The sequence below is a fragment of the Triturus cristatus genome, chromosome 3_1, assembly GCF_964204655.1.
Source record: "Triturus cristatus chromosome 3_1, aTriCri1.1, whole genome shotgun sequence".
NCBI classification, from domain to species: domain Eukaryota; kingdom Metazoa; phylum Chordata; class Amphibia; order Caudata; family Salamandridae; genus Triturus; species Triturus cristatus.
Window position 1 is genome coordinate 437818159 of NC_140583.1, and position 17000 is coordinate 437835158.

The window sequence follows — 17000 nt, forward strand, 5'->3', positions numbered from 1 at the left end:
AATTGGAGCTCTACTATAGGGGATCCCCTGGGGCATTCTATTTATCCCAATAGTACAGGAATCTAGATTTTCGTTCCTGGAAAACAAGAAGGCAATGTGTCAGAAATCTAGATGATCAATGATGTATCCACCTAAATTATCAGTCAAACATAATGGTAAGGTGCATTTGTTTATTCAAGTTAAAGCAGCACAGGAACTCATGGAATTGTATCAGAAGACCAGAGGAGGAATGCAATATGGCTCCAGCAACACTGGCCCTCTGTGCGCGGGTGAGGGATGTAGTGACAATACCTGCATTATACTTTTCATTCTGGATCACTCATTATACATAGATCACGGTAGGCTGAGTTATGGTGGTTGCAGTACATAGTAAGTGTGTTGATATAAATTTGGGAACAACCATTTAACTGCTATTAGTTTTAAGCAACTCTTTTGTTTTGCCTGAATGACTATTTGCGTATATCTGTGGTGATGATTAGAGATAAAAGTATTGAGTTGATCCTTCGCTAGTTGATGGGGTTGGTGGACCTGCATACACTACAGTAAAGTAATGGGCTTGTCCGCCTTGTCACCCCAACACGTTAGCATACTTGTGGCATTGATGAGGGTCTCTGCAAGGTTTAATCTTTTATTTTTAATTACAGGTGGGGCATTCGCTAACAAGTGGGGTTGGTGTGGGAGTTGGGTGGGGTTGTGGAGTTTTAGGGTTCAACAAAATGCTCATTGTTATATCGAACATTAGGAAACTATCTGATACAGGAAATATTGCAAATACTTAAATGCTTATCATGCAAACATGTAGATTCCACAGCGGCAGCAACATGTCACATACCCACACTGAGAATAGTTAGTTGGAATATATGCAAAATGAATAAGTTGCTGTTGGAAATGGCTCTTTTTTCAGGGTCATCCCTAAGCTTTTTGCCGTCCTCCTGGATTTGTTCTAACCTGTTTTTGTTGGCTTTATGACTCTGGGCACTTTGCCACTGCTGATCAGTGCTAAAGTGCATGTGCTCTCCCTGTGTAAATATGACATGTGAATTGGTATATCCATGATTGGCTCATTTGGTTTGCCTGTTAGTCCCTAGTAGCGTGGTCTGTGTGTGCCCAGGGCTGATAAACCAAATGCTGCTTGTTAGACCTGGCACCTTGGCGTGAGTTTCCCTTCCACTTTTTGATGGTGTGCCTCGACTGTTTTGCTGGTGTTGTCCGCTCAGGGCACTGCGCCACGGCTAATCCGTGCCGCAGTGCAAGTGCTCCCGAAGTAAAATGTACCTGTAATTGATGTCCATGATTGGTTTATTGGATTCACTGTCAGTCCCCAGTAAAGTGCACCAGGGGTGCCAGGGCTTGTGAATGCCAATGCTGCTGGTGGGCTTGCAGCGCTGGTTGCGCCACCCACGGAAGCGGCCTTGTAAAGTGTGTCTAGGGTCTGCCACCGCAGACCCTGTGCGCGGTCCGGGACCGTCGCGCTGACTGCGCAAGTGCCCCCACTTGCCAGTCCCTAAACCTTCCCTTACCTACATATTAGCCACCCCTCTGGTAGGCCCAAGGGCAGGGTGCATTGTAGGCATAAGGTAGGACATGCCCTGATGTGTGTGGCATGTCTTAGTAGTGAATTACAGCCATTTCCGTTCTTCACTATTGAAGGCTACCTGCTCTCCATAGGCCAGAATGGGCTGCCGGGATCACGCCAACGCTGTGACCCCAGTGGACTCAGAGAGCATGGTAGAAGTGTCAAGTTTAGTATGCCTGAACTCAGAATAATAAAATACTTCTTGTAGTCAAGTTTATTTTAATATCCTGGGTTTGTAAATACTACTTTTAGAAAGTTAGTATTTACTGACCTGACCATCTCAGTCCGCCTCTGCTGTGTGTGTGTGTTCTGCCTGGCAACAGTAAGGAGCAGGGTGGGGGGGATCCCCAGAGACAGGTTGGCTGCCAGGTGGTGGGTAGAGAGGTGACACCTGGATGGGTGGGAGGAGTACACCTTGACTCTTGAATAGACCTGTGCTCTGCCACCACAAAGCCGGCGCCACCCCCTGTGGGGCGGCTGATGTCTCTGCCCTGCTGCTGAAAGGAAAGAGCAGAGTCACCATAACAAAGTGCTCCAGAACTGGACTGAGCCAGGCCCAGGCCCCCTGGCGCTAAAGAACAAAAGAATCATGGTATAAAAGTAGGAGCCTGGCTCCTAAGAAATCGGAATCCTGTTTACCACAAAGAACCTCTGCCCGACTAGAAGGAGAAGAAGACGCTGGAGGAGCTGGCCTGCTGCTTGCCTTGCTGAGAAAGGAGAGGAAGAGACTTACTGAAAAGACTTTGCTACTTTGTGCTTGAACATTCTCCAAGGGCTTGATCTGAGCTTGCCCCCTGAACTGAACCCCAGGAACAGTGGGTTCTCTGTGCTTCTTGCTCATCCTCCAATTCGAGCCGTGTGGGCATCCCGCTGGAAAAGAGACTGCGCCCCTCATCGCCCCTCCTAGGGCCGTGACACTCAGGAGCTCGCCTGCCGCAATCCCGTGAGAGCCCCGCTCCGTCCGGAGCCGCTCTCTGTCCCCGGGCCAGGCCGCCTGCACCCCTGTCACCGCCTGCCATTGGAGTGCGCTGAACGCGCTATCACCCCTCCTGCCGGAAGCCGTCCGACGACTGTGATCCACGCCGGGTCATCCAGCTGCACTGACCGTGCCCTGTGACCCCGCTTCGCTATCCCCGGACATCTCAGGCCGCGCCGCCCCCGCTGTGGAGACCCTCCTGCACCGCCGTGCTAAAGGGTCACTGGCCGCGCCTGCCTACGTGCCCACACCTGCTGATTGAGGACCCAAGAACACTTCCCAAGCTGAGAGTCGCCCCGACCTGTGCCGACTCTCCACATCACGAAAGAAGTTCCAGTATCGGACTCGGGGCCCGCAACGCCTTATTTCCCCGTTCGCAGGAACCGATCTCTGTGAGTACTGGAACTACAAGTAAAGAGACTACGAACTATCCATTTGAAGCTACGAACAAAGAACATTTGCCTGCTTTATAACCTGGTGGCCTAGCGAAAACGTTATTGGTCTTGTGATAAGTCTGCTGAGATATATATACCTTATTTTTACATAAAGAAGCGTATTTTTATATATATCCAAGTCTGGTGTCCGTTTCTGGGGGGATTGATGTATTTACTGTGTGTATGATTGTAAGTGCTTAGCCAACAACGCCTGAGGAATCGCCTTGGCTGCTCACGCCACGCACCTAGAGGGTGAGCAAGGGTCATTCGCGAGGGGTTATCCTGCGCCCTGACGTGGAGGAGAGGGTTCCTGCTTGTCACAAGGGCAACCTTGCGCCAACCAGAGATCCCCGACTCTAACATTGTTGGCAGCGGTTGGGATTACGGATTTGCACTTGTAATTTGCATACAGTGAATTATTAATCACCAGATAGTGAGAGCAGACCAAATAACGCAGCCACAGGTTTTTCATTTTTGAACTTTGTTGAGACATCTGCCATTACTGCAACCATGCCTGGCTCACTCTCCGCTGGAAGAGCACTCTCTGTGATTTCCGGAATAGATGAGGTGGATTGGGAGAGACTGGAAGGCTACACGATAGAGCAATTGAAAGGCTACAGTGTAAAATTCCGAGTTCCCCATGCTGGATTCAAGAGGAGAACCCAGTACGCCAAGGCGCTGAGAGCCTGGAGGGAGTCACGAGACCCACGGAATGCGGGGGACATCGTTCCACCCGACAACCTTGAGGAACCCAGCAGAGTCCGGTCGCCAGAGGAGCTGGCAGACAGGGCAGCGGACAGGGCGCATGCAATGGAGATGGCACAGTTGGCAGGACAAATGGAAATGGAAAAGCAGAAGTTGGCCCTGGAGGCACAACAACGCCAAATGGATCATGATATCAGATTGAAGGAGTTGGAGCTGAAGGCGAAAAGTTTGGACACCGCTCCTTCTGGTGGCAGCACTCCACCAGCGCAGGTAGAGTCCAAGGTGTACATCCCCAAAGATGTAGTAAAGGAGTATTTTAGAAAGGATGACATAGGGCAGTGGTTTAGAGCCTACGAGGTGGCCATGTCCTCACACCGGGTCCCTGATAAAGACTGGGGAGCGGGGCTGTGGGGAAGGTTCCTTGCTGAAGGGCGTGACACACTGTTAGATTTACCCTTAGATCTCCAAACCTCATACCCCCATATGAAGGAAGCTTTAATGACCAGGTATGGGTTAACTCCGGAGCTATATAGACAGAGGTTCAGGGAGACCAAGAAGATCCCTGAGAGTACGTATGTGGAATATGTGACCTTTTTCTGCAGAGCGCTGGATGGTTGGGTGAAGGGTAGCAAAGTGAATGATTATCAAGGGCTGCTTGATTTAATTGCATGGGAGCACTTGTCCAGTCAATGTTTTCCTGAGCTACGCCAGCACCTGATTGATAGCAAGCTGTCCAACCCGAGGAAGCTTGCTGAGGAGGCGGACCGCTGGCTCAGCACCAGGGTCCACAAGGGTCAAGTGGGAGACTCCGCCAAAGGTGGGCAGGGTCCCCAGCAGAAGAGTGGGGGGGACAAGGGTAAACAGAAGGGGTTCCAAAAAGGCCCCCAAAGTAATTCCCAAGGGAACCAGCAGAAGGGTTCTCAGCCTCCCCCACCCCCGCAGCAGAACGGGGCCCCGACAGGTAGACCTGTTCCGAAGGGGCCCTTCAATTGTTATAAGTGTGGTGACCCGGGTCACATTGCCTCTGATCCTAAGTGTCGCCTGTTTGGTAAGACCGCACCCACTGGTGCTCCACCCCGGCAAGTAGCGAGTGTTAACTTTGGGGAGGAGGTAGCAGTCCAGGAGGGTGGGGGTCCCGGGCAGATGACCCTAGTCTCGCTAGGAGACAGTGAGATGGTCCCTGTAACCTACCTGCCCTCTAACACTAAGAAATATGGGCAGGTGGTGACCATCAATGGAAGGAAGGTGGAGGCTCTTAGAGATACAGGAGCCAGCGTGACCTCGGTGAGGCAACACCTGGTGTCTCAAGAGCAGATTGTACCCAATGCCTACTGTAGGGTTGTCAATGCTGACAACGTAGAGAGTCGTTGTCCAATGGCTCAAGTTCCCTTTGAGTGGGGGGAGGTCTCTGGTACTCTACAAGTCGCTGTGAGAACTGACATGCCTGTAGATTGTCTGCTAGGGAACGACCTGGAGAGCTCCCCTTGGGAGAAGGTGGAGAAGACCACGCATCTGAGGATGGTGGGTCTACCCGACTGGGCGTGCGTGACCACCCGGTCCATGGCAGCCAGTAGGGGTGTTGAGAGGGTCCTGGAGCCTGAGGGAGAGGTCCAGGAACCGGCCTTAGGGAGAAGGCGCAGGAGGCGCGGGAAACCGGCCCCCGAAGTTCCCACGGCCCAGGAGGAAGTAGACCCTGAGGGGGATGCTCTGGAGCCTACCGGGGAACAGATTGCCGAACTGGGAGACTTGCCTGCGCTGACCCATTGGCAGCAAGAAGGAGGTCCCTCCAGGGAGGAATTCTGCAGGGAGCAGAAAGAATGCCCTTCTCTCGTGGGTATGCGGCAGCAGGCTGCAGACCAGGCCAATGGTGTTCAGGCCAAAACACACTACGTGTACTGGGAGAGTGACCTCCTGTATTCAGAGCCTAAGGCTGCTGAACCTGGGTCAGCCCGTGTGCTGGTGGTACCCCAGAAGTTCAGAACCTTCCTACTGGGACTGGCTCATGATGTGCCTTTAGCAGGACATTTGGGGATGGACAAGACCTACGACAGGCTTGTCACCCACTTTTACTGGCCCCAAATGCACAAGAATTCCGATTCCTACTGCAGAACCTGTCAGACTTGCCAGGCAAGTGGTAAGAGCGGAGGGAAGCACAAGGCTCCTCTGCAACCTTTCCCTGTGGTCGGTACGCCATTCCAACGAGTGGGTATTGACATTGTGGGGCCTCTGGACCCCAAGACAGCCCTGGGCAACAGGTTCATCCTGGTCTTGGTGGACCATGCCACCCGGTACCCTGAAGCCATCCCTCTGAGGACAGTGACGGCCCCCGTGGTGGGACGGGCACTGATGGGAATTTTCTCCCGAGTGGGATTCCCTCTAGAGGTGGTGAGCGACAGGGGGACCAATTTCATATCCACATATATGAAATCCCTGTGGAAGGAGTGTGGGGTAACTTACAAGTTCACCACTCCTTACCATCCCCAAGGAAATGGGTTGGTTGAGAGATTCAACCGAACCCTCAAAGGCATGATCATGGGCCTGGACGGTCCAATGAGGCGTAAGTGGGACGTCCTCTTGCCATGCCTGCTCTTCGCTTACCGAGAGGTGCCGCAGAAGTCTCTAGGGTTCAGCCCCTTTGAGCTTCTGTATGGTCACCCGGTAAGAGGACCTCTGAGTTTGGTAAAGGAAGGCTGGGAGCAATCTCCCAGGAAACCTCCCCAGAATGTATATAGTTACATGCTGGCCTTCCGAAACCAGACTCGGCGTTTCAGGCAACTTGCTGAGGCAAATCTGGAAGCCAGCCAGGAAGAGATGAAGCGGTGGTACGACCGGAATGCCACTCTGGTAGAGCTTCAACCTGGACAAAAGGTGTGGGTCTTGGCCCCAGTGGAGCCGTGTGCACTTCAGGATAAGTGGACAGGTCCATTTGAGGTTGTGGAGCGCAAAAGTCCTATCACCTACTTGGTGGACATGCAGACTCCCAGGAACCCTTTGAGGGTCCTACATGTTAACCGCCTTAAGCCCCACTTAGAGAGGACCGAAGTGGGCATGCTGCTGGCCACTGATGATGGAATGGAAGAGGAGACCGAGCCTCTTCCTGACCTCTTAGTGGCCTCTGAGAAAGATGGGTCAGTGGATGGAGTTAACCTCTCACCCACCCTGACGCCCGAACAACAGGAAGACTGCCGCCACTTGCTGGGACAATTTTCCGACCGATTCTCCCTGGTTCCTGGTGTCACAGATTGGTGCGTCCATGATGTGGACACAGGAGACAGCTTACCCGTGAAGCACAAGGCTTACAGGGTAACTGACAGGGTCAGAGCTTGCATTAAGGAGGAGGTCTCCAAAATGCTTGCGCTAGGGGTGGTTGAGTCCTCCAGCAGTCCTTGGTCCAGCCCCGTGGTCTTGGTCCCCAAAGCTGCTGCGCCGGGAGCCACACCGGAACTCCGGTTCTGTGTGGACTACAGAGGACTCAATTCAGTCACGAAGACTGACGCGCACCCCATCCCCAGAGCTGATGAGCTCATTGATCGGCTGGGGGCTGCCCGGTTCCTCAGCACGTTTGATTTAACGTCTGGGTACTGGCAGATCGCCTTGACCGATGGGGCCAAAGAGAGGTCAGCATTCTCTACACCAGATGGGCACTTCCAGTTCCGAGTCATGCCATTTGGGATGAAGAATGCCCCTGCCACCTTTCAGAGGTTGGTCAACCAGGTACTGGTTGGGCTGGATGCGTTCAGTGCCGCCTACCTGGATGACATCGCAGTGTTCAGTGCCACCTGGCCTGAACACCTGCGCCACCTCTGGGAAGTGTTGATGGCGCTGCGCCGAGCAGGCCTCACGATCAAGGCAAGCAAGTGCCAGATCGGGCAGGGTTCCGTGGTGTACTTGGGACACCAAGTGGGGAGCGGCAAGGTGGCACCCTTGCAACCCAAAATTGAAACCATCCTGGCTTGGGAACCCCCCAAGACGCAGACCGCAGTGAGGGCCTTCCTGGGGCTCACTGGGTACTACAGGAGGTTTGTCAAGGGCTATGGAACGATCGTTGCCCCCTTGACAGAGCTGACTTCGAAGAAGCAGCCCAGGAACGTGATTTGGACTGACACCTGTCAGAAAGCTTTCGACACCCTGAAGACTGCCATGTGCACGGCGCCCGTGCTCTTGGCCCCTGACTTCTCCAAGGAATTCCTAGTGCAGACAGACGCTTCAGAGCATGGTGTAGGGGCTGTTCTTTCACAGATGACTGAGGAGGGCTGGGACCAACCCGTAGCCTTCATCAGTAGGAGGTTACTTCCACGGGAAAGTAGGTGGAGTGCAATTGAGCGAGAAGCATTTGCTGTGGTCTGGGCGCTGAAGAAGCTAAGACCCTACTTGTTTGGGTCTCACTTCCGGGTTCAGACGGACCACAGGCCCCTCAGATGGTTGATGCAAATGAGGGGTGAAAACCCGAAGCTGTTGAGGTGGTCCATCTCCCTACAGGGTATGGACTTTACGGTGGAACACCGTCCTGGTACAGATCACGCCAACGCTGACGGTCTGTCCAGGTATTTCCGCCTTAGTGACGAGGAACCCCCTGGGCAAGGGTAGTTCTCCCCACATTTCAGCTGGAGGGGACACGTGTTAGACCTGGCACCTTGGCGTGAGTTTCCCTTCCACTTTTTGATGGTGTGCCTCGACTGTTTTGCTGGTGTTGTCCGCTCAGGGCACTGCGCCACGGCTAATCCGTGCCGCAGTGCAAGTGCTCCCGAAGTAAAATGTACCTGTAATTGATGTCCATGATTGGTTTATTGGATTCACTGTCAGTCCCCAGTAAAGTGCACCAGGGGTGCCAGGGCTTGTGAATGCCAATGCTGCTGGTGGGCTTGCAGCGCTGGTTGCGCCACCCACGGAAGCGGCCTTGTAAAGTGTGTCTAGGGTCTGCCACCGCAGACCCTGTGCGCGGTCCGGGACCGTCGCGCTGACTGCGCAAGTGCCCCCACTTGCCAGTCCCTAAACCTTCCCTTACCTACATATTAGCCACCCCTCTGGTAGGCCCAAGGGCAGGGTGCATTGTAGGCATAAGGTAGGACATGCCCTGATGTGTGTGGCATGTCTTAGTAGTGAATTACAGCCATTTCCGTTCTTCACTATTGAAGGCTACCTGCTCTCCATAGGCCAGAATGGGCTGCCGGGATCACGCCAACGCTGTGACCCCAGTGGACTCAGAGAGCATGGTAGAAGTGTCAAGTTTAGTATGCCTGAACTCAGAATAATAAAATACTTCTTGTAGTCAAGTTTATTTTAATATCCTGGGTTTGTAAATACTACTTTTAGAAAGTTAGTATTTACTGACCTGACCATCTCAGTCCGCCTCTGCTGTGTGTGTGTGTTCTGCCTGGCAACAGTAAGGAGCAGGGTGGGGGGGATCCCCAGAGACAGGTTGGCTGCCAGGTGGTGGGTAGAGAGGTGACACCTGGATGGGTGGGAGGAGTACACCTTGACTCTTGAATAGACCTGTGCTCTGCCACCACAAAGCCGGCGCCACCCCCTGTGGGGCGGCTGATGTCTCTGCCCTGCTGCTGAAAGGAAAGAGCAGAGTCACCATAACAAAGTGCTCCAGAACTGGACTGAGCCAGGCCCAGGCCCCCTGGCGCTAAAGAACAAAAGAATCATGGTATAAAAGTAGGAGCCTGGCTCCTAAGAAATCGGAATCCTGTTTACCACAAAGAACCTCTGCCCGACTAGAAGGAGAAGAAGACGCTGGAGGAGCTGGCCTGCTGCTTGCCTTGCTGAGAAAGGAGAGGAAGAGACTTACTGAAAAGACTTTGCTACTTTGTGCTTGAACATTCTCCAAGGGCTTGATCTGAGCTTGCCCCCTGAACTGAACCCCAGGAACAGTGGGTTCTCTGTGCTTCTTGCTCATCCTCCAATTCGAGCCGTGTGGGCATCCCGCTGGAAAAGAGACTGCGCCCCTCATCGCCCCTCCTAGGGCCGTGACACTCAGGAGCTCGCCTGCCGCAATCCCGTGAGAGCCCCGCTCCGTCCGGAGCCGCTCTCTGTCCCCGGGCCAGGCCGCCTGCACCCCTGTCACCGCCTGCCATTGGAGTGCGCTGAACGCGCTATCACCCCTCCTGCCGGAAGCCGTCCGACGACTGTGATCCACGCCGGGTCATCCAGCTGCACTGACCGTGCCCTGTGACCCCGCTTCGCTATCCCCGGACATCTCAGGCCGCGCCGCCCCCGCTGTGGAGACCCTCCTGCACCGCCGTGCTAAAGGGTCACTGGCCGCGCCTGCCTACGTGCCCACACCTGCTGATTGAGGACCCAAGAACACTTCCCAAGCTGAGAGTCGCCCCGACCTGTGCCGACTCTCCACATCACGAAAGAAGTTCCAGTATCGGACTCGGGGCCCGCAACGCCTTATTTCCCCGTTCGCAGGAACCGATCTCTGTGAGTACTGGAACTACAAGTAAAGAGACTACGAACTATCCATTTGAAGCTACGAACAAAGAACATTTGCCTGCTTTATAACCTGGTGGCCTAGCGAAAACGTTATTGGTCTTGTGATAAGTCTGCTGAGATATATATACCTTATTTTTACATAAAGAAGCGTATTTTTATATATATCCAAGTCTGGTGTCCGTTTCTGGGGGGATTGATGTATTTACTGTGTGTATGATTGTAAGTGCTTAGCCAACAACGCCTGAGGAATCGCCTTGGCTGCTCACGCCACGCACCTAGAGGGTGAGCAAGGGTCATTCGCGAGGGGTTATCCTGCGCCCTGACGTGGAGGAGAGGGTTCCTGCTTGTCACAAGGGCAACCTTGCGCCAACCAGAGATCCCCGACTCTAACACTGCTGTTGGGCCAGCAGCACTGGTTTGCGCCACCCACAGAAGCAGCTTGTAAAGTGTGTCTCAGACCTGCCATTGCAGAGTCTGTGTGCAGTCCAGAACTGCCATCTTGGCTGTGAAGTGCACCCACTTCCCAGCCCTTGAACCTTCCCTGGCATCATGTAAGCCATCCCTATGGTAGGGTGCATTGTATGTGTAAGGTAGGACATGCCCTGATGTGTGTAGCATGTCCTGGTAGTGAATTACACCCAATTTCGTTTTTCACTACTGTAAGGCTACCTGTTCTCCATAGGCCAGAATGGGCAGTTTGACTATTACATTCTATAGTCCTAACTGACCCCAGGAACATGGTAGAAAAACAAATGTAGCATGCCGGAGCTCAGTATATTAAAATACATCTTTTAGTGAAGTTTATTTTTATATTCTGTGTTTGAAAATACCACTTTTAGAAAGTAGGTATTTTCTTGCCTAAGCCTTCCAGTGTGCTCTGCTGTTATGTGTATTGGCTTTCTGGTTTTGGAGTGACAGGGCTGGGGAATGCCAGAGACAGGGTGAGGTGTCCCAGTGGTGAATAGAGAGATCTGCATCTAGATGGGTGGGAGGAGTTGCACCTGGGACCTGAATAGGGCTGTGCCTTCCCTCCACAATGCTGGCTCCACCTCCTACTGTGCGTCTGATGGCAGACCCCCTCTTTCTGAAAGGAAGGATGCAGCCTGGTAAACAAAGTGCTCCAGGACTGGGCAGAACTGGTTCTGGCCGGGTTCAGTGACTTGTAGCTTCTGAGAACAAAGACTTTGGGGGTATAAATATCTGTGCTGAAACCCCTACAATTTGTATTGCTCCTGGACAACATGAAGAACCTCTGTCCGTGTAACTGAAGGAATCTGCAGGAGGTGACTGTCCTTGTGTTTGTGCGCTGTTTCTTGGATTGACCTGCAGTAGTTTTCACTGGACTTGGAAGAAGAGGAAAAGGACTTTGAAGAGAACTTTATTTCAACTTGCTAAAGCAATCACCCAAGGCCTAGAAGAGAGCTAGCCTCCTGCTGGAGTCTCAGGTACATCAGACTCCACCACCAGCATCCTGTTTTCTCCCAGCGAGGATTTCTATCTGCAGGTGAGACTCCTGTGAGTTCCAGGGCCTCTAGTTCTACTACAGAGAAGAGAGTGCTGAAAATCGTCGCTAACGCCCGTTTGCGAACCGCTGCAGCTGAAGCTCGTACGAAAAATCATCGCCCTGCTGCCGCTGAGGGCTCGCTACCGGAAATCATCGCATCGCACGTTTGCGGGCTGCCAACTGCTCACTAACCCAAAGATTATCGCATCGCATGTTTGCGGGCCTCCAAGTGCTCGCTAACCAAAGATCATCGCATTGAGTTCATCACTTCATGACATCGCAGCGCGGACGCCGGGCGTCCGCCATTTTCATCGCATCGCACCCGGATCGTCGCTCCCTCGCGAGCACCATTTCTTTTCATCACAACAAGATCGCACACGCAACAGGCTCAGCGCATCATCCTCCCTCGCAGCAAGGATTTCAAAGCATCGCCGGCTTAGCGTGGAGAAGTTTGTCGCTTTGTCCCACACGCTTCTGCAGATTAGCGCATCATCCTCCCTTGCGGCAAGGATTCAACGCATCGCTGGTCTCGCGTGATGAAAATCATCGCTACAGCTCCTTTGTGACATTTTGGTTGTTTTGCTACAGAATCCAGGTAATTTGAAAGTAAAAGGGTCGCAGAGACCACTGCTTTGAACTGAACTCCTCTTTACACACTTTGAACTATTTTTGCAGCATTTCAAGAGTAACCCTATTTTCTAGTATTGTGGCTTTTTACTGTTATTGGTCTTGTGTTAAGTCTATATATAAAGACACTTATTTTTTTATAACTACTTGTATGGTGTCCCTTTGTAGTGTTCTTCACTGTGTTACTGTGTATGGTCATAAATGCTTCACACACTGCCTCTGAGATAAGCCTAACTGCTCGTGCTACGTTACCATGGGGTTGGGCAGGGGTTATCAAAGGGTGTAGCCCGCTTACTCTGACTTAGGAAGAAGGGTCCCTACTTGGACAGTGGCCAGCCATTGCCAACTAGAGACCCCCATTTCTAACAGTTGCGCAAAATTAATAGCCTGTTTCAAGTTCTTGCTTGAAGTAGCCCTTCTCTAAGAGACACACATTTCACTGCTACCTCGTTCTTTCTTCACCTCTACTTGGAGGCAATATAGATATTTTTTATTGTACTCCATGTATTTCAGAGGGGCGGTGACTTTTATTCACAGGGCTACAAATTTCACCCTGTGGGAGGAGGTGGAGGACACATAGGGGCGACCTGTGATAGTGGTTGGGAGCTTTGAGTTTCAACAGTGCATACTAGTAAATATATATGGTCCTAATATTGATACACCAGAGTTTCTGTGCTAAAATATAACAAGTTTGCAGACATTGCGAGGCTCTTGGGGCAAACAATTTTAACCTGACGCTCCCCTCACGTCTGGCTAGCGTGAATGATGCTCATACACAGCTCTCGAGAGAAAATAGAGAGGTGATTCAACCATTATGCAACTATGATCTAGTAGTTGTTTGGAGGGCTTTGCACTCATTGGCTCAGGAATACAATTATTACTCATCAGTGAATGATGCAAGCTCTCTTTTGACTTAAAGCTAGCCTCACAATCCATGGCGAACATTCAGGAGATAAATATTTAGTCGTGAACTCTGTCCTTTTGTTTGATAATTCCCGTCAACTGTAACGCTTTATTGAAAGAGATTGAAGGGGTCTGAGTAACAAGATTCAGTTTTTCATTCTGCCACTGTGGGATACTTTATACTGAATGAGGGGTCGATGTGAGATGGGGATTTTATGGGAGTCCTTTAGGGCATTTATCAGGGACATATGCACTTCTAAAGGGTCTAGTATCTTGAGATCACTGTGCACACAATTGGAAATGTTGGAGTGGAAACTTAAGTGACTTGAGAATAAATGAAGTACGGATAGAGTCACCATTATAAAGTTATAAAGTTACAAGATACAGATTGCAGATTGTGAGGTCCTTTATCTCAGTAAAAATGCACACGCCAGAGTGCTTGGAAAAAGGGATAGATCAAGGTAAACATTAGCATGGGGTGTGAAAACGTGTAATGATGCCACACAGGTATCAATTATATGTATGGATAATGGTCTGGTTACAACATCACCCTTTCTTATTCTAGGTGTGTTTTGGCAGCATTTTGAATGCTTATAAGCATCTTGTCTAGCCCAACTGTTGGTGAAATAGCTGGCTATGATGCTGCACTTGCCTGTATTGCGGGGGTGACACAAAAAATGTTTTTTACTCCTTAACAGTTGAAGAAGTTAAGAGAGATCTAGCCAGTCTTGCACGCAGTAAGGTTCCTGGGGTTGACAGCCTTCCAGTAGAATTTTATGAGGAGTTCTCAGATGATTTTGGCCCTTAGGCTGCTAGAATTTTAAAAGGTAGTCCTTCTCAGGGGGAAATTACTGTCATCAATGTTAGAAGTTATAATCTCCATACGTGTGTAACCAGTTCATAATCCCAGTCAATGCTCAATGCAATATTCGTGCCAAATTTTGGCTCAGAGGCTGCAACAATCCAGATTTTTCCGGCAAAGATCCACCGCCTTTAATTGGCATACACTGATAGCTGTACTACATCAAATGGATCCAAACCTGCCAGCTACCACCATTTTGCTTGCTGTTGAAAAGTGTACAACCCACTGGAGCGGCCATGCATGCAGGAGGTACTTAGATGAATGGGACTGGGCAACTATTTTGTGCAATTGATTACTTCACTGTATAACCTCCAATATGTCTACCCAGAAGTGTGGCCAGGGTAATGTGCAGTCCCCTCCTCTGTAGTCATCCAAACCAGTAGCTTTCATTTCACTGGGTTTGGTGCCTGTTGGACTTGACCCTTTTTGCAGGGTTATCCCCAAACCTTTTGCTTCTTCCTCCTATTTGTTCCTGACCTGTTGTTGTTGGCTATAGAACTCTGGGCACTTTACCACTGATAATCAGTGCTAAAGTGCATATGCTCTCTGTGTAAATTGTTATTACAATCGGTTCTCCCGGATTGGCATATTTAATTTACTGTTAAGTCCCTAGCAAAGTGCATTCAGTGTGCCAGGGCCTGTAAATCCAACATTACTAGTGGGTCTGCAGCCCTGATTGTGCCACCCACATGAGTAGCTCTGAAAAGGTATCTAAGACCTGATACTGCAGTGTGTTTGTGCGCAGTTCTAAACTACCAGGTCTACCTGGCGGGTGCACCAACTTGCCAGGCCCCAACCATCCCTTTTCTTACATGTAAAGCACCCATATGGTAGGCCCAAGGTACCCACATGGGCAGGGTGCAGTGTATGTGAAAGGTATTCACTGGTGTGTGTGACATGACCTGATATTAAAATACTGCCAATTTTGTTTTTTCACTATTGAAAGGCTATCTGCCACATAGGATAGAATGGGAAATACTTAGTAAAATCTTACAAGTATAGCCTCCCACTCAGGCAAGATGGAGAAATAAAGTTTAGGCTCTCGGAAATCAGGATTTATTAACACATCTTTCAGTAAAGATGGTTTTTAAATTCTGTGTTTGAAAATGCCATTTTCAGAAATTAGGCATTTTCGTGTTTAACCATTCTGTGTGCCTCTGCCTGTTTGTGGATTGACTGTCTGGTTTTGGATTGACAGAGGTTGGGGTGTGCATTCACTGTAGACAGCCACTGGGGGGGTTGAGGTGTGCCCGGCCCTTCCTGAATGACTCAGAGCTGAGCTGAATGGGTCTTAGTTGCATTTAGAATAGTGGGAGGAGATTTCCTTGCACCTGAATAGGGCCCGTCTCCCTTGCACAATGCTGTCTCCACCCTCTTTGGTCATCCGGCACCAGTGAGGACAGAACTGGTTTGGACTGGGCTCAGAGACCCTTGCACAAATAGAACAAAGACAACATATGGTAAAAGTAGTTGACCTTAAACCCCAGAAGTTTAGATTACTTCTGGACTCAAGAGGAACATTTGTAAAGGAGAAGAGCTGAAGAGCTGTGAGGAGGAGTACTGCCCTTTTGCTGTGTGCTATGTTGGGTTGGCCTGCAGTTGCTGTGTTTGCCAAGGAAAGGACAAAGACTGGAACTTTGCTGTGAACCTGCTTGAAGAAGATCTCCAAGGGCCTGTGTGTGCTGGCCTCCTGATCTGAAGTATCAGGGACACAAAGACTTCACCCCAGCTCCCCTGAACACTTCTGGTGAGATTTCTGACCTGCCAGGAGGTGCCTATTCCAGTTGTGGGCCTCTGGAGGTTGTTCCTGATTTTTGGAGCAGGAAAAAACTTGAAGAACTTGCATCACTTCTCCTGCGTGCAGCAGAACTGTGACATCGCCTCTCCATGGACTAAGGAACTGACGCATCTCTTTGTTTCTCGACGCTTCCCATCTCTGCGGCTGTTTGGCCTTGTGAATTTTGGCACATCTACTGGTACTTTGTGTAAAATCACGCATCCATAGTTTTCTATGGACCCAGTTACTTTAAACCTTTGGAAAGTCATATTCTTATTACATGTATGTTGGATTTTTGTTGTTTTGGTCTTGTTGAGTTTAGATAAAGATACTTTAATTTTCTAATCTGGTGTGGTGTCAATTTTGGATGTTATCACTGTATTACTGTGTGTTTTGAGTACAAATACTTTACACTTTACACATTGTCTTTGGGATAAGTCTTCCAAGCTGCCTAGGGGGTGAGCAGGGGTTATCTAAAGTATGTATCCCCTTACACTGACTTGAAGCAAAGGGTCCCTATTTGGACAAAGGTACCTACCTCTGCCAACTAGAGACCCCCATTTCTAACAGTGCTCATATGACAAGAGGTACACAGGTTGGAGCCTTTTCAGGTGTCACCTAAGCTTTGGTTGTGACAGGACAAGCCCCTTTGAAGTTAATTAAGTTCCTAGGCCTACCCCAGCTAGTCTTACTATATGAGGAAAAACATACCCTCTCCCTCCCAGGCCAGTGACCCCGCTTTAGGAGCAGTTCTCACACCTCATTCACAACAAGTACAGGCTGGGTAGTTGCTGGAGAGCTAATGTGAAATAGCCTCTAGCAGCTTCAGGCAGGGTAAAGGGAACTTCCCAAAAGTTAAATGTTCTATATATTTATTACAAATCCGGCTTCACCATTCAATTGGATTATTTTAAAATATAGAAATAAGTATTTCAAAGGAGTATCAAGTTGATTCAAATAAAAACTTATAGATAATTAAAGTGTATAATATATACATTGACTTTTCACATGTGTGGGTTACAGTCTGACCGGTGACAATGTCAATGCTGTTTTGGTTCTGGTCACAGGGGGGAACATACCATGGTAGGCTTGCAGCCATGTTTTCCAGGCCCACTCTGTTGGTGGTAAAATAGGTGCTACATTCTACAGGTGGCATTTAACTTCTATGCTCTGGATACATTTTCTATACCATATA

The 17000-nt window shown here is 50.2% G+C and overlaps 1 protein-coding gene across 1 annotated transcript in view; it reads right to left on the reverse strand.

Annotated features, from left to right (window-relative positions):
* The window catches only part of ATP8B4 (ATPase phospholipid transporting 8B4 (putative)), a 3731093-nt gene that overhangs the window by 310371 nt on the left and 3403722 nt on the right, over positions 1–17000 (reverse strand). The window lies entirely within an intron of this gene.